We start from the raw sequence: 16,210 nt of genomic DNA on the forward strand, positions 1-16,210 counted from the left end.
TATTCCAGCTCATACCCCACAGCACGAGACTCAGTATATTCCAGATCATACCCCACAGCACGAGACTCAGTATATTCCAGCTCATACCCCACAGCACGAGACTCAGTATATTCCAGCTCATACCCCACAGCACGAGACTCAGTACATTCCAGCTCATACCCCACAGCACGAGACTCAGTACATTCCAGATCATACCCCACAGCACGAGACTCAGTACATTCCAGATCATACCCCACAGCACGAGACTCAGTACATTCCAGATCATACCCCACAGCACGAGACTCAGTACATTCCAGCTCATACCCCACAGCACGAGACTCAGTACATTCCAGCTCATACCCCACAGCACGAGACTCAGTATATTCCAGCTCATACCCCACAGCACGAGACTCAGGATATTCCAGCTCATACCCCACAGCACGAGACTCAGGATATTCCAGATCATACCCCACAGCACGAGACTCAGTATATTCCAGATCATACCCCACAGCACGAGACTCAGTATATTCCAGCTCATACCCCACAGCACGAGACTCAGTATATTCCAGCTCATACCCCACAGCACGAGACTCAGTATATTCCAGCTCATACCCCACAGCACGAGACTCAGTATATTCCAGATCATACCCCACAGCACGAGACTCAGTATATTCCAGCTCATACCCCACAGCACGAGACTCAGTATATTCCAGATCATACCCCACAGCACGAGACTCAGTATATTCCAGCTCATACCCCACAGCACGAGACTCAGTGTATTCCAGTTCATATCCCACAGCACGAGACTCAGTATATTCCAGATCATACCCCACAGCACGAGACTCAGTGTATTCCAACTCATACCCCACAGCACGAGGCTCAGTATATTTCAGCTTATACTTCACAGCACGAGACTCAGTATATTCCAGCTCATACCCCACAGCACGAGACTCAGTGTATTCCAGCTCATATCCCACAGCACGAGACTCAGTATATTCCAGATCATACCCCACAGCACGAGACTCAGTGTATTCCAGCTCATACCCCACAGCACGAGACTCAGTATATTCCAGCTTATACCCCACAGCACGAGACTCAGTATATTCCAGCTTATACCCCACAGCATGAGACTCAGTATATTCCAGCTCATACCCCACAGCACGAGACTCAGTGTATTCCAGATCATACCCCACAGCACGAGACTCAGTGTATTCCAGATCATACCCCACAGCATGAGACTCAGTATATTCCAGATCATACCCCACAGCACGAGACTCTGTATTCCAGCTCATACCCCACAGCACGAGGCTCAGTATATTTCAGCTTATACCCCACAGCACAAGGCTCAGTATATTCCAGCTCATACCCCACAGCACGAGACTGTACTTTTTTCTATAAAGGGCTGTATAGTAGCCGTTTTAGGTTTTGTGGGCCAGATGCTGTTAATGTCACAACTACTCTGCTATGCTCTGTGCCTGCTTTCATCCGAAGTATGTAAGTGAATGGATGTGGACGTATTCCAGTAAAACTTTACTGACACAAATAGCCTTAGTTTGTCTGGTGAGGCAGTTTCCATGTTTCAGGGCAGGAAGAAAGAAGTCAGACAGAACCCACTGGCTTCACTAAAGTGATGAAACAGCAGAAATTGGGGAGGACAAGACAGTGAGAATTTGTGGAGGAAAACACAGGAGAGGAGAGAGCAGGTTAGAGAGAGAGCTCCAGAGATCTGCAGAAGCACCGCCTTGAGGCGTTGGCTGCGTCCTGGTCTGCACGTGCCTTTGAGGAAGCACCTCAAGGCTGGGAGCAGAACCGCCAAAAAGGAGAAGGCCAAGCACTTCTTGGACATCAGTTGCACAGGACTGGGAATAGTTTGTGTTCCCACCACCTAGGTGGTAGGGTATAAGATAGATCCTTTGAAGGGTTACCTTTTCATCTTTGTTAGAGTGGATTCAGAGCAGCTTTTTCATCTGTGGAGTCAGGATGATTCCTCAGAAGGGCTGCCTTAGCAGTAGGGCTGAATTATCCATAGACCAATAGGCTGCTCCTGACTTGCCCTGACTGATTACAGATAGCTTGATTACATTCTCAGAACAAAGCCCCGACTATATTTAAAAAGGATGTAATAAAAGTAGCACCCAAAAATATAAAAAGAAATTGTGTCTAGCATCTAATAAATAATTACGAGGTATACAGAGAAGCAAGGAAATGTGATATTAACCAGGAAGAAAATCAAGAGAAACCCCAGAATGACAAGGGATGACCGTCATTAAAATAACTTATAAATATGTTGCACACTCAAGAATGTAGAGAAAAACATAAGTATAATGAGTGAAATGAAAGATTCAGAAAAAACTGAAATAAAACTTCCAGAGATGAAAATACAATATATAAAATACATAAAATGCCAGGCACAGTAACTGATGCCTATAATCCTAACTCTTTGGGAGGCTGAGGTGGGCAGATCATTTGAGGTCTGGAGTTGAAGAGTAGCCTGGCTGACATAGCGAAACCTCATCTCTACTGAAAATATAAAAATTAGCTGGGCGTGATAGGGGGCACCTGTAATCTCAGTTACTCAGGAGACTGAGGCAGGAGGATCACTTGAACCCAGGAGGTGGAGGTTGCAGTGAGCCAAGATCACACCACTGCACTCTAGCCTGGCGACAGAGCAAGACTCTGTCTCAAAATAAATAAATAAAATAAATTTATATAGAGTAAAATGATACATATACACACATATATAATGCAGTGGAGGGATCACAACAGGTTATTACTACAGAAGAAAAGAGTTCGAGAGCCTGAAGACGTAGCAGTAGAAGCTTTCCAAAGCACAGCACAGAGCATCGAGACTACACGAGATCACAGAGCATCAGCAGCCTGTGGGACAAAGTCAACTGATTTAAGATATGTATAACTTAGTTCCAGAAGGAGAAGAGGAGGGAATGGAAAAAATATTTGGAGAAATAATGGCTGGAAATCTTCCAAATTTGATGAAAACTGCAAACTATGAAGCTCAAAAACTCCAAACAGAGCAAATATAAGGAAATCCAAGGTATCTCATAATCAGATTGCCAAAAAACCAGTGATCAGGATCAAAAGCTTTCAAAGCAGCCAGAAGAAAAGGCACATTACAGAGGAACAAAGTTACTAATAACAGTGATTCCTGGTCACATCTTGTGTGAACTAGAAGACAACAGAGCGACATTTTCAAAGTACTGAAAGAAAAAAACCTGTTAGCTTAGAGTTCTGTATACAGCAAAAATGTCTTTCAAAAATGAAGGATAAATTTTTATTTATTTCAAAAGTAAAGAAATTTCTAGGCCAGACATGGTGGCTCACCCCTGTAATCCCAGAACTTTGGGAGGCCGAGGCGGGTGAATCACTTGAGGTCGGGAGTTTGAGACCAGCTTGGCCAACATGGTGAAACCTCGTCTCTACTAAAAATACAAAAATTAGCTGGGTGTGGTGGCAGGTGCCTGTAGTCCCAGCTACTTCGGAGGGCAAGGCAGGAGAATCACTTGAACCCAGGAGGCAGAGGTTGCAGTGAGCCGAGATCATGCCACTGCACTCCAGCCTGGGCGACAGAGTGAGACTCCATCTCAAAAAAAACCCCAAAAACAAAAATACATTTTTAGGCCAATAGACATGAGAATTTATCGCCAGCAGAATGGCACTAAAGGAATATTAAAGGAAATTCAGATAGAAAATAATGTTTGATGGGAAAATTTTTATTTATATATATTTTGGAGACAGGGTCTCTAGTGCCCAGGCTGGAGTGCAGTGGGTGTGATCTCGGCTCACTGCAACCTCTGTCTCCCGGGCTCAAGCGGTCCTCCTGCCTCAGCCTCCCGAGTAGCTGGGACTACAAGCATGTGCCACCATGCCTGGCTAATTTTTGTATTTTTTGTAGAAACGGAGTCTCACTATGTTCCCCAGGCTGGTCTCGAACTCGTAATTTCAAGCAATCCACCCACCTCAGCCTCCCAAAGTGCTGGGATTATAGGCATGCCACTGCACTCAGGCTTAAATAGTCAGTTTCCATCATGGGCCAGGCATGGTGTCTCCCACCTGTAATCCCAGCACTTTGGGTAGGAGGAGAGGGCAGGTCGCTTGAGCTCGGGAATTTGAGACTACAGTGAGCTATGATCACACCACTGTACTCCAGCCTGGGTGACGGAGTGAGACTTTGTGCTCTAAAAGGAAAAAAAAAATGGTAAAATTGACAAAGCTCCAGTGAAACTGAGCCCGGCTAATTTTTTTGTGTTTTTAGTAGAGATGGGGTTTCACCGTGTTAGCCAGGATGGTCTCGATTTCCTGACCTCGTGATCCACCCACCTTGGCTTCCCAAAGTGCTGGGATTACAGGTATGAGCCACTGCGCCCGGCCACAAAATGTTTTGAATTTGCTGGGTGTGGTGGCACATGCTTGTAATCCCAGCTACTTGGGAGGCTGAGGTGGGAGGATCTCATGAGCCCAGGAGTTTGAAGGCTGTAGTGAGCCATGATCGTGCACTCTAGCCTGGGTGACAGAGGTAGACCCTGTCTCAAAAAAAAAAAAAAAAAAAAAAAAGATCTTAGAATACTTTTATACCACTGTTCAGTTAGCAGGAATTAAAAAGTCTGGTAATTGTTGAAAAAGTTAAGCAACAGAAACTCTCTTATACCCTTCTGATTGGAGTGCACATTACAGCTGCTTTGGGAAATAGTTTGGGTTTAGTGTATAAGCTAGCAATCATACTTCTAGATATGTACACCAGAGAAATACATGCCTAAAATGCTTGAGATAGCTGTACCAGAAAAATCTTAGTAGTGTTTGTATTTGCTCCAAAGCAGAGACCACCCTAGGGGATGAGAATGGATAACTAAATTATGGCATATTTACTGAGTAGAATATTACACAGCAATGAAAATAAACTACAGACACAGCGACAACAAAAAAGGCAAAGAAAAAAGCAAGACAAGAATATATGTAGTATGATTTTGTTATTTTCATCTGCTTCTGGTATTTGTATAAATTATGTTTGGTAGGGCTGCACGCCTAGATGATAAATCTCTAAAGAAAAGTTAGGAAATGATAAATCATAAAAGGCACAGTAGCTCATGCCTGTAATTCCAGCACTTTGGGAGGCTGAGGTGGGAGGATCACTTGCACCCAGGAATTCCAGACCAGTCTAGGCAACATAGGGAGATCCAGCCTCTAAAAAAAAAAAAAAAATTATCCGGGCATGATGGCATCCTCCTGTGGTCCCAGCTACTTGGGAGGCTAAGATGTGAGAATCGCTTGAGTCCGGGAGGTCAAGGCTGCTGTGAGTTGTGATTGCACAACTGCACTCCAGCCTAGGTGACAGAGCGAGATCCTGCCTCAACAAATCAAACAGTCATTTTGTTAAGTTAGTACTTACTTATGTATGTAGTAGAAGGGGTTTGGGCTCAGATAGAGGCACCCAGCCTTTCTGGAGTTCTAGCAATGCTCCATTCCTTGGTGGTAGTTGGACTGGTATTTATGTAATAGCTTCATGAAACGGTATACATGTGTTTCCTATACTTTTCTATAAGTAAGTAATACCTCATGGTAAAAGCAATTTTAAAATAATCAGATTTTATAATGCACATTCCATTCAAAAAACGTGGAAAATCCCCAAAGCACATGCATATACAGTAGTTAATCATGTTTTATCTTAAATTTCTTCATATTATAGAAATTTACCTTTTGAAATTTTATTTTTATTTATTTGAGATGGAGTCTCGCTCTGTCGCCCAGGTTGGGGTGCAGTGGCATGCATGATCTTGGCTCACTGCAGCCTCCGCCTCCCAGGATCAGACTATTCTCCTGCCTCAGCCTCCCGAGTAGCTGGGATTACAGGTGTGTGCCACCACGCCTGGCTAATTTTTGTGTTTTTGGTAGAGATGGGGTTTTACTATATTGGCCGATCTGGTCTCAAACTCCTGACCTCAGGCGATCTACCCTCCTCCACCTCCCAAAGTACTGGGATTACAACATGAGCCACTGCGCCTCGCCTTGAAACTAAATTTTTAAAAGTTGTAAATTTTTCCAGATGAGAATTGACCAACTATTATTATTTTCTAGGTAAGGGACTCTGCTACAGTAATTAAAGAAGGATAAGGTTGGCGTTGCTTTGCTCCTTTTTTTATTGAAGTCCTTCCTTCCTGATCAAGCTTCCATATATCTCCTTAAAGCATATGACACACAGGTATGCCACTAAAAAGTTTTAATTTGTGTAGATTTCTTTCTTCAGCTGTTACTTTTTCATCTTTCATAAAAATCAAGTAATTAAATTGTAAAACATCCTGAACATATTCATTTTTGGCTTTAGCAGTTTCATTCTTCAGCAGATGTATTTGACTTTCTACATACCTGGCACTTTGTTTTGGTTTGTGTCTGACCTTATTTTTCTTTTTTTTTTCAAACCAGTATTAAACTGAAAATAATAGACATCGTACCTCATGGTCCAGGAATGAGTGAATAAGTTAGAAAACCAAGAATAGTGGCCTGCACTTCTTTATCCAAGGCCTACTTTCTGAAATCTCTCAGCCCTACCCTTCCCTAGAAGGTGCCCCACTGCAAGGAAGGCACAGGCAGCCTCAGGATGTGACCTGCCTCATGGAGTATTGCATTTTTTGATACAAGAACTATTTGCTCCTTAACCATCTTTCTCTAGGAGTTTGAAAGAAAATAAAATACTCTGTGTTTCAGCCTCTAGCTTGTGATTGAGTGGCTGAGGTGGGAGAATCTCTTGAGCTCAAGAGTTTGATACCAGTCTGGGCAACACAGTGAGACCCTGTCTAAAAAAATAAAATAACTAACTGGGTGTGGTGGTGTGTGCCTGTAGTCCCAGCTACTTGGGAGGCTGAGGCAGGCGGATCACTTGAGCCTAGGAGTTCCAGGCTGCAATGAGCTGGGATCATGCCACTGCCATCCAGGCTGGCCGTAGACCAAGACCCTGTCCTTTTAAATAATAATAATAATAAATTTTTCATATGTTAGAATGTTAAAAATAAGTATAAGAAGTTGGAAAGTTTGCATCCAAAGTGAGATTTAATACATAACTATTTTTGATAAGTTGAAAAGTGTCAAGAAAATTGCTATTTAAATTTCATTTATAATCATGATGTCATCATAGTACCATTCAATTTTTTCCAGTAGTCTGTGGTATTTTTAGTTTGTTTGAAGCAGGGTCCAAATAATTGCAGTTAGCTGATATGTCTGTTAAGTCTCTTAATCAATAGAGTACTTTTCCCCATCCCTTTTTTCCTTGCATTTTATTTGTTGGAAAATCCAGGCTGATTGTTCAGTTGTCAGAAGTTCCCCCATTCTAGCCTTTGCTGTTTCCGCTGGACATGTTCTTCTGCTTCTGGGTGGATACAGAGGCTTGATCACTTTCTGGCTCAGCCTTTCAGCACAGGTACTTCAGAGTTGCGTGGTGCCCTCACCAGGAGGCACACATCTGCACAGATGTGAGATCCAGTGTTGTTGATTCTTTTTTTCTTTTTGTCTTTTTTATTTAAAAGACACGGGTTCTTGCTATGTTGCCCATGCTGGTTTTGAACTCCTGGCCTCAAGCAATCCTCCCACCTCCGTCTCCCAGAGTATGCTGCAAGCTTGAGCCACAGCGCCTGGCAGATCCAGTGTTTTTTGAAATCTCATGTTTTATTCTAACGATTGAAACATAATCTGCTTCTCAGTATGGCCATGTTTTATGCTTTTCACTTCTTCAAATACAGGTGACACTCCAGGAAAATGAACCTTATCACACTTGCAACTTCTACCCCTTATACAGCCCCAGGCCCGTGTGGCAAGTGTGGCCTAGGGGAAGCCTCCATCTGGAGAAGTGCTGCCTGCACTGGGTCGCATGTCGAGTGGACTGAGCCCTTGGCTCCTCTCCCTGCTTCCTGTCCAGATGGCAGGACTCTGGTCCTGGGCCAAAAGAGGCACAGTGTCTTTGCATATAGTAAGGGTTGAATGAATACCTTTTAAAACTCCTAACTCTTCTGAACCAAGGGATACTGACAGTGCTGGGCCCCAAATGACTATTGTTTTCTCGAAGGCTTTAAGACCATGTCTTACACTGTGGTTTAATCAGGTTCTTTCCTAGGAGTCTGCCTGAGTCACTTGGTCTGTGTGTCTCTCCCTCCCTGTCCTAAGGGGGCTTTTCATGTGTGACTGTGATCTGCCTGTCTGTCTGGTAAGGATCCAGCCTCCTGTTACTTGCCCAGGGTGCTGACTGTGGGCCCTCTCCCGCGGTGGAACATTTGGCATCAGGTATCAGGAACAGAGTCAGTATGCTGAAATGTTTGCATGAATGTGGATTTTCAGAAAGCTTTCTTATCAGCAGGGCACACCTGTCTGTTCATGATCTTTGCCCTTCTCCCTTTATTGGCATCACTTGGACGATATCTTTAATTGCCCTGCTGGGCTTGATGTTGAACTGCTTTTCTCCATGTGTGTCATGTTTAGTGCTTTCTTGTGGCAAGAGCCTTTTGCTTTGTGTATCTGATGCTTCCCTTTTGTGGTTTTCCCCGGGCTTTCCAGCTCTTGGAGCACCCTTTTGTCAGCAGATGTACTTTTGTTTCCAGTTTTTAAATTCTAATTACAGTGTAGCTCAACTAAAATCATGGAACTAGGGAACATAAAACAAATCATTAGAGTAATGGAGGCCTAGAAGAAAGTGAAAGGAATCCAGTCCACCTCTTTGCTGTACTAGGTATCGATATGCCTCAGCTGTGAGTGAGGGCCTTCCTGAGTAGCTGACTAGAAACTAAACTTTTATGAAAGAATTTTCTTAAATAATTAGAGGTGCCTTTCATTTAGTTAATAACAAGACCTCAAAATACGGTATATTTTTGTCTAAAACTGTAGCAAACAGTAAGTAAAGTAATAGAGTAAAAATTCTGCTTAAAGAAGACTGCGGAATAAAAGTTTCAGGCCAAGTGCAGTGGCTCACACCTGTAATCCCAGCACTTTGGGAGGCCGAGATGGGCGAATCACTTGAGGTCAGGAGTTCGATACCAGCCTGGCCAACATGGTGAAACCCCCGTCTTTACTAAAAACACAAATAGCTGGGTGTGGTGGCACGCGCCTGTAATCCCAGCTACTCAGGAGACTGAGGCAGGAGAATCGCTTTAACCTGGGAAGCGTAGGTTGCATTGAACCAAGATGGCGCCACTGCACTCCAGCCTGGGTGATAAGAGTGAGACTCTGTCTAAAAAAAAAGAAAGTTACGGAGCTCAGAGTGCCAGATTCTGCGCTCCTGGTAGTTTCTGGTGTTGCCCTTCCTTAGCTCCTCAGAGTGCACTGGCATAGGTGCCATTTTTTAATCACACAATTCCCTTCATTGTAATTTTCTTAGCGCTGTCTTTGCTTAGTGGATCTGTGGTTGCCATTCAGCAGTACATTTCTCTCTGTGTGGAAGCAAACATCTTCTCAAACCTGATGCTCGGTGAGGATAGGCAGTGGGCTGTTAAATAGGCAGTGGTCTCGGATTCCCAGCATGTGTATGACTGCTGTGCTAACCAGAGGTGCGTGTGTCCAGCATCTGAGCATTGGAACCTGCAAGCTGCTCCCCCAAATCAGGATGCCAAACGTTCATTGGCAAGTTACTCAAAGTTGCCTCAAATATCTTTAATGCATTTAACTGAATTTACATAATTTTTCTTTATCAGCACATAATTATTATAAATATTGTAAAATTGCCATTAACTTATGATTGTCATATCTAAATTTTAGGATAAAAATAGAATTTAACTATTTTTATGCCCATATATAAGCAAGTGAAGTAAAGGTATTTATGTTTAAATCAAGAACTCTAATCAAAGGTTTTCGCAATCCTTCCAAATATGCAATCTCACTTATTTCTTGCCACTTCTGGTGATAGGCCTGTGTGTGGAACACACAGGGGATTCCTGCCTGTCCACAGCTCAGTGTGAACAGACTAGATATGGTCATAGATTAGAAATTACCATCACAGGCCTCGCGGGTGGTTCATGTCCATAATCCTAGAACTTTAACAGGCTGAGGCAGGAGGATTGCTTGAGCCCAGGAATTCGAGACCAGCCTGGGCCACATTGGTGAGACCTACCTGGGTAACATGGCGAGACTCTGTCTCTACAAAAAATGGAAAAGTTAGCTGGGTGTGGTGGTGCATGCCTGTAGTCCCAGCTAGTTGGGAGGCTGAGGCAGGAGGATCACTTCAGCCTGGAAGTTCAAGGCTGCAGTGAGCCGTGTTCATACCACCGCACTCCAGCCTGGGTGACAGCAAGAAAAGGAAGAAAATAAAAGAAATTACCTCAAAAGAAAAAAAAAGAATATAAATTACCCTTACAGACATTTTATTTTTATTTTTATTTTTTTAGAGACAAGGGCTCTCGGTTGGTCAGGCTAGACTCAACCTCCTGGGCTCAAGTGATCCTCCCGCCTCAGCCTTCTGAGCAGGCACTACAGGCACATGCCGCCATGCCCGGCAACCACCACAGATAATTCAGAAAAAATTAGCCTTTTAGTTTTAGGAGCTTTCTTTTACAGTGATATTTAGTTTGGGGCCTTTGAACTTGGATTTTGCTTTCGGAGCTGTACCTGTAGGTATTGTTGTTCCGGCCTGCGAACGAGACGTGACCAACTCCAGTGCTGGCTGCTTTCTGTCCTTACCATCAGTCAGTGTGGTCTGTGTGTGAGGTTGCAGTTGTCCTCTTGGCCGCTTATTTCTCTTTAATTCTCTGCATGTAATTTAAAACATTATCCCCTGAAACTTTGTTTTACATTGACTTCTAATATCTTTACTCCTCCTTACTTTTAATTTTCCTATTAAGACACTTATTTAATTTTCCTATTAAGATACTTAGGATTTTATGAAATTCTTTGGATCTACATGTGGATAAACAGAATTGTGTCATACAAGGTTCAATATGCTAGCTGTTTAAAAAAATTTGAAAGCAATTTTTTTTTTTTTTAGAGACAGAATCTTGCCCTGTCACCCAGGCTGGAGTGCAGTGGCATGATCGTAGCTCACTGTAACCTTGAACTCCTGGGCTGAAGCAGTTCTCCTGCCTCAGCCTCTTGAGTAGCTAGGACTCACAGGCATGTGTCACCATGCCTGGCTAATTTTTATTTTATTTTATTTTATTTTATTTTTTATTTTTATTATTATTTTTTTGAGACAGAGTCTCATGCTGTCGCCCAGGCTGGAGTGCAGCGGCGCAATCTCGGCTTACTGCAACCTCCACCTCCCGGGTTCGAACGATTCTCATATTCTCCTGCCTCAGCTTCCTGAGTAGCTGGGACTACAGGCGCACACCACCATATCCGGCTAATTTTTGTATTTTTAGTAGAGATAGGGTTTTGCCATGGTGGCCAGGCTGGTCTTGAACTCCTGACCTCAGACGATCCTCCTGCCTCACCTCCCAAAGTGCTGGGATTACAGGCGTGAGCCATTGCACCCGGCCTTTCTTTTTTTTAGAGACTGAGTCTTGCTATGTTGCCGAGGCTGATCTCAAACTCCTGGTGCTTCAAGCAGTCCTCTTGCCTTGACCTCCAAAGTGTTGGGATTACAGGTGTGAGCTACGGTGTCCTGCCTGCTAGCCATTTTTTTATGTTGGTGGTGGTGGTAAGGAGTGGCTACCAGGCTGTGCAGGATTCAGGAATCTGGATGTTCCCCCCACCACCGTTTTTTACCCCACACAAAAAATTTTAAACACTTTCTAATTGAGATAAAATTTACAAAACATAAAATTCACCATTTAAACCACTTAAAGTATACAATCCAGTGGTTTTGTGTATATTCAGAATGTCATGGCCAGGCGTGATGGCTCACGCCTGTAATCCCAGCACTTTAGGAGGCCGAGGTGGGCAGATCACGTGAGGTCAAGAGTTCGAGACCAGCCTTGCCAACACGGTGAAACCCTGTCTCTACTAAAAATGCAAAAAAATTAGCCAGGCATGGTGGCACACACCTGTAACCCCAGCCACTTGGGAGGCTGAGGCAGCAGAATTGCTTGAGCCTGAGAGGCGGAGGTTGCAGTGAGCCGAGATTGCACCATTGCACTCTAGCCTGGGCAACAGAGACAAGACTCCATCTCGGAAAAAAAAAAAAAGAAAAAAAGAATGTTATGCAACCATCACTACTATCTAATTTCAGAATATTTCATCACCCCATAAAGAAACCCCATACCACTAAGCAGGCACTCTCCATTCTTCCCTTGCCCCAGCCTCTGGCAACCACTAATCTACTTTCTGTATCTATGAATTTGCCTATTCTGGACATTTCATGTAATAGAAATCATACAATATGTGGCCTTTTGTTTCTGACTTTTATAACTTACGTAATGTTTTTAGGGTCCATCCATGTTGTAGCATATGTAGTACCTCATTTTTTTTTATGCCTGAGTAAGAGTTCATTGTATGGATAGACCACATTTTGTTTATCCATTTACCAGCTGACCATTTGGGCTGTTTCTGCTTTTTTTTCACTGTTATGAATACTGCTGCTGTGAACGTTTGTGAACAAGTTTTTGCGTGAACATACTGGTTCTCTTGGTATTTACATAGAAATGGAATTGTTGGGTCATACGGTAATTCTGTGTGTAACTTTTGGAGGAACTGCCAGATTGTTTCCACATGGGCTGCACCATTTTACATTCCTGTCAACAATATGTGAAGATTCCTATTTCTCCATATCCTTGTCGACACTTGTGATTTTCTGTTTTTAAAATTTTAGCCATCCAAGTGACTAAGTGGTTATAGTAGGCTTTAGTTTTGGTTTTCAGAGAGTCTTCTTTTATGTCACCCAGGCTGCAGTGCAGTAGTGCAAACTTGGCTCACTGCAGCCTCAACCTCCTGGGCTCAAGTGATTCCCACCTCAGCCCCCCAAATAGCTGGGACTACAGGTGTGCACCACCACACCCAGCTAATTTTTGTATTTTTTGTAGAGATGGGTTTTTTACTCTGTTGCCCAGGCATATCTTGAACTACTGGCCTCAAGTGATCTGCCCACCTCAGCCTTCCTAAGTGCTGGGATTATAGCTGTGAGCCGCCGCACCTGGCTGTTTCATTTTTGTTTTTGTGTTTGTTTTTGTTTTTAAACAGTGTTTTAAATTGTGGTGAGATACACATAACATCAGTCATTAAAAAGTGAATGATTGAGTGGCGTTTTGTACATTCACAGTGTTGTGCACCATGATCTCTATCTGGTTCCAACATATTTTTTTTCATTCCCAAAAGGAAACCCCATACCCACAAGCAGTGAGTCCCCATTATCCCTCCTTTCAGCCACTGGTAACTACCAGTCTGCTTTCTGTCTTTGTGGATTTCCCTATTCTGTATGTTTCATGTAAATGAAATCATGTAGTGTGTGCCCTTTGTGTCTGACTTATTCACTTAGCATGTTTTCAGGGTTCATCCATGTTGTAGCATGAATCAGAACTTCATTCCTTTTTAAGGCTGAATGATATTCACTGTCTGGATAGATTACATTTTGTTTATTCATGTATTGATGGACATTTTGGTGGTTTCTACCTTTTTGGTTATTGTGAATGGTACTGCTGTGAACATACGTGTACATGTGTTTCTTTGAGTACCTTTTTTCAGTTCTTTTGAGCATATACCTACGAGTGGAATTGCTGGCTCATATGGTAATGTTTTAACTTTTTGAGAAACTGCCAGCCTCTTTTCCTTAGTGGCTGAACCATTTTGTGTTTCCACCAGCAGTGTATGAGGGTTTCAGTTTTTCCACATCCTCACTAACACTTGTTATTTTCCTTTTCTAAAAAATTATAGGCCAGGCTCAGTGGCTTACACCTGTAATCCCAGCAATTTGGGAGGCCAAGGCGGGCAGATCACCTGAGCTCAGGAGTTTGAGACCACCCTGGGCAACATGGTGAAACCCTGTCTCTACTAAAATACAAAAAATTATCCGGGCATGGTGGCACGAGCCTGTACTTCCAGCTATTGGGGAGGCTGAGGCACAAAAATCACTTGAGCCTGAGAGGTGGAAGTTGCAGTGAGCCGAGATCATGCCACTGCACTCCAACTTGGGCTACAGAATGAGACTTTATCTAAAAAAAAAAAAAAAAAAAAGGCCAGGTATGTTGGCTCATGCCTGTAATTCCAACACTTTGGGAGGCCAAGGTGGGAGGATCACTTGAGTCCAGGAGTTTGAGACCAACCTGGGCAATATAGTGACACCCTGTCTCTACAGAAAATAAAATAATTAGTTGGGCATGGTTGTGCACACCTGTATTCCCAAGTATTCTGGAGGCTGAGTTGGGAGGATTGCCTGGGCCCAGGAGTTCAAGGCTGCAGCGAGCCATGTTCACACCACGGCATTCCATCCAGCCTGGGCGACAGAGTAAAACCCTGTCTCAAAAAAAAAAAAAAAAAAAAATTATAGCCATCCTAGTGGGTGTGAAGTGGGAACTCATTGTGGTTTTGATTTGTATTGTCTTTCTTTCTTTCTTTCTTTCTTTTTTTTTTTTTAAATGAAAGCAAGTTTATTAAGAAAGCAAAGGAATAAAGAATGGCTATTCCATAGGCAGAGCCCATGCCGCTCAGCTGCTTATACTTACTGTTACTTCTTGATTGTATGCTAGACAAGGGGTGGATTATTCATGAGTTTTATGGGAAAGGGGTGGGCAGTATCTGGAACTGAGGGTTTCTTGCCTTTGTAGACCATACAGGGCAACTTCCTGATGTTGCCATGGTATCTGGAAACCGTCATGGTGCTGATGGAAGTGTCTTTTAGCATGCTGATGCATTATAATTAGGGTATAATGAACAGTGAGGACAACCAGAGGTCACTTTCATCGCCATCTTGGTTTTGGTCAGCTTCTTTACTGCAGCCTGTTTTATCATCAGGGTCTTTATGACCTGTATCTTGTGCTGACCTCCTATCTCATCCTGTGACTTAGAATGCCTGACCTCCTGGGAATGTAGTCCGGTATTTCTCAGCCTTATTTTACTCACCCCCTATTCAAGATGGAGTTTCTCTGGTTCAGACGCCCCTGACATGTTTCCCCCTTCTCTTTTACAGGGGAACCCTTAATCCTAAGAGTTGTAGAGGGACAAAGATCCATCTTCTGTAACTTCTTCAGGCTGAATAAGGGCAAATATATTACTGCCTAACTATGAGGGTCTCTTGTACTCAGGGTAGAGAAGAGCTCAGTCAGAAAGCATCAGTATGGTGAGGGCCATTCATAACTCTGAGTTCCAACAAAAGGTGGTATCTGGAAGATTAATGAGTGTTCAGTTTAAGAAAACATTCAGTAAACTTATCCTGCGTTCCTACACAAAGAGTACAACAGCAATATAGTCCACAACAGTAAAGTAGAATAACTAAAATTATCCTGAGTAAACTAAATAAGGCTTTCCATGAACTGGGCAGTTGTTGAAACCAAGCTGATATGGGGTCGCCAGCTGATTCCAGTATGTGCCCAGAATTAGAATATTGATCCAGATTTTTACATTACCCATCTCTCTTGTGTCTTGGGAGCAGCAGCCAGAGATCACTGGTTGGTTCACAGGAGTAAGCAGGGTTAGCCTAAGTTGCAGAAAAAAACTTAAAAACAACTGATGAGGCTAGAATCTAGTAACAGGTGTACCATAGTTCCTGAAACATAATTTATTTTCTCTCTCCGGTCTCCCATTTTTACTGAAGACAAATCATGGTACGACTGATTTGTTTTATTATACTTGGTCTGATTATTTGTATAAAGTGCAGCAAGAACAATTATTTTTCACATAGGGTTTTAAAAATTGACTTTGATGGAACTTCATTCCATAAAAGGAACCTCAGGTAAGACTTTTTTTAAAGCCAAGCCCAGCCATAGGTTTGTACCCTCAAATAACCTGTGAGTTGGGAAATGCCTCTCCTCTTGAGGTCCCAAGATGACGTGGGGCTCCTGGGCCTGTCAGAAAGTGACATTCTTTATTTCACAGGTCAGGAACCCTGCACAGGAACTGTGTAGACAAGGTATGAGGCCAGTTTTCCCAAGGGGCTTATATTGGCTCTATAAGTCAAGTTTGAGTCCTTAAAAGAAAGCACACCATTCCCATCAAAGCCTTGGTAAAATAACCAATTTCTCTAATTTTGTCCTGTTGCAAAAGAAAACAGATTCTTATTGCACTTGTTCAAATAACTATATTGCCATAAGTTAATACTCACGAATAGTTTCCAAATTCTGGAGAAAGCAGGTAGAGAAAAACAAATATGCTCCAAGTTTTGTTC

The 16,210-nt window shown here is 43.0% G+C and overlaps 1 protein-coding gene across 12 annotated transcripts in view; it reads left to right on the forward strand.

Annotated features, from left to right (window-relative positions):
• TRAF3 (TNF receptor associated factor 3) overlaps positions 1 to 16,210 on the forward strand; it is a 139,827-nt gene that overhangs the window by 65,021 nt on the left and 58,596 nt on the right. For 5 of the 12 annotated variants that reach the window (XM_045397031.2, XM_045397035.2, XM_045397038.2 and 2 more), the window contains one exon: positions 6,067 to 6,190. The exons of the other annotated variants lie outside the window; for them this stretch is intronic. The gene's annotated coding sequence lies outside the window, so the exon portion shown is untranslated. The remainder of the gene's footprint in view (positions 1 to 6,066; positions 6,191 to 16,210) is intronic. 12 annotated transcript variants of the gene reach the window in all.

Source organism: Macaca fascicularis, chromosome 7 (assembly GCF_037993035.2).
Source record: "Macaca fascicularis isolate 582-1 chromosome 7, T2T-MFA8v1.1".
Taxonomy (NCBI): domain Eukaryota; kingdom Metazoa; phylum Chordata; class Mammalia; order Primates; family Cercopithecidae; genus Macaca; species Macaca fascicularis.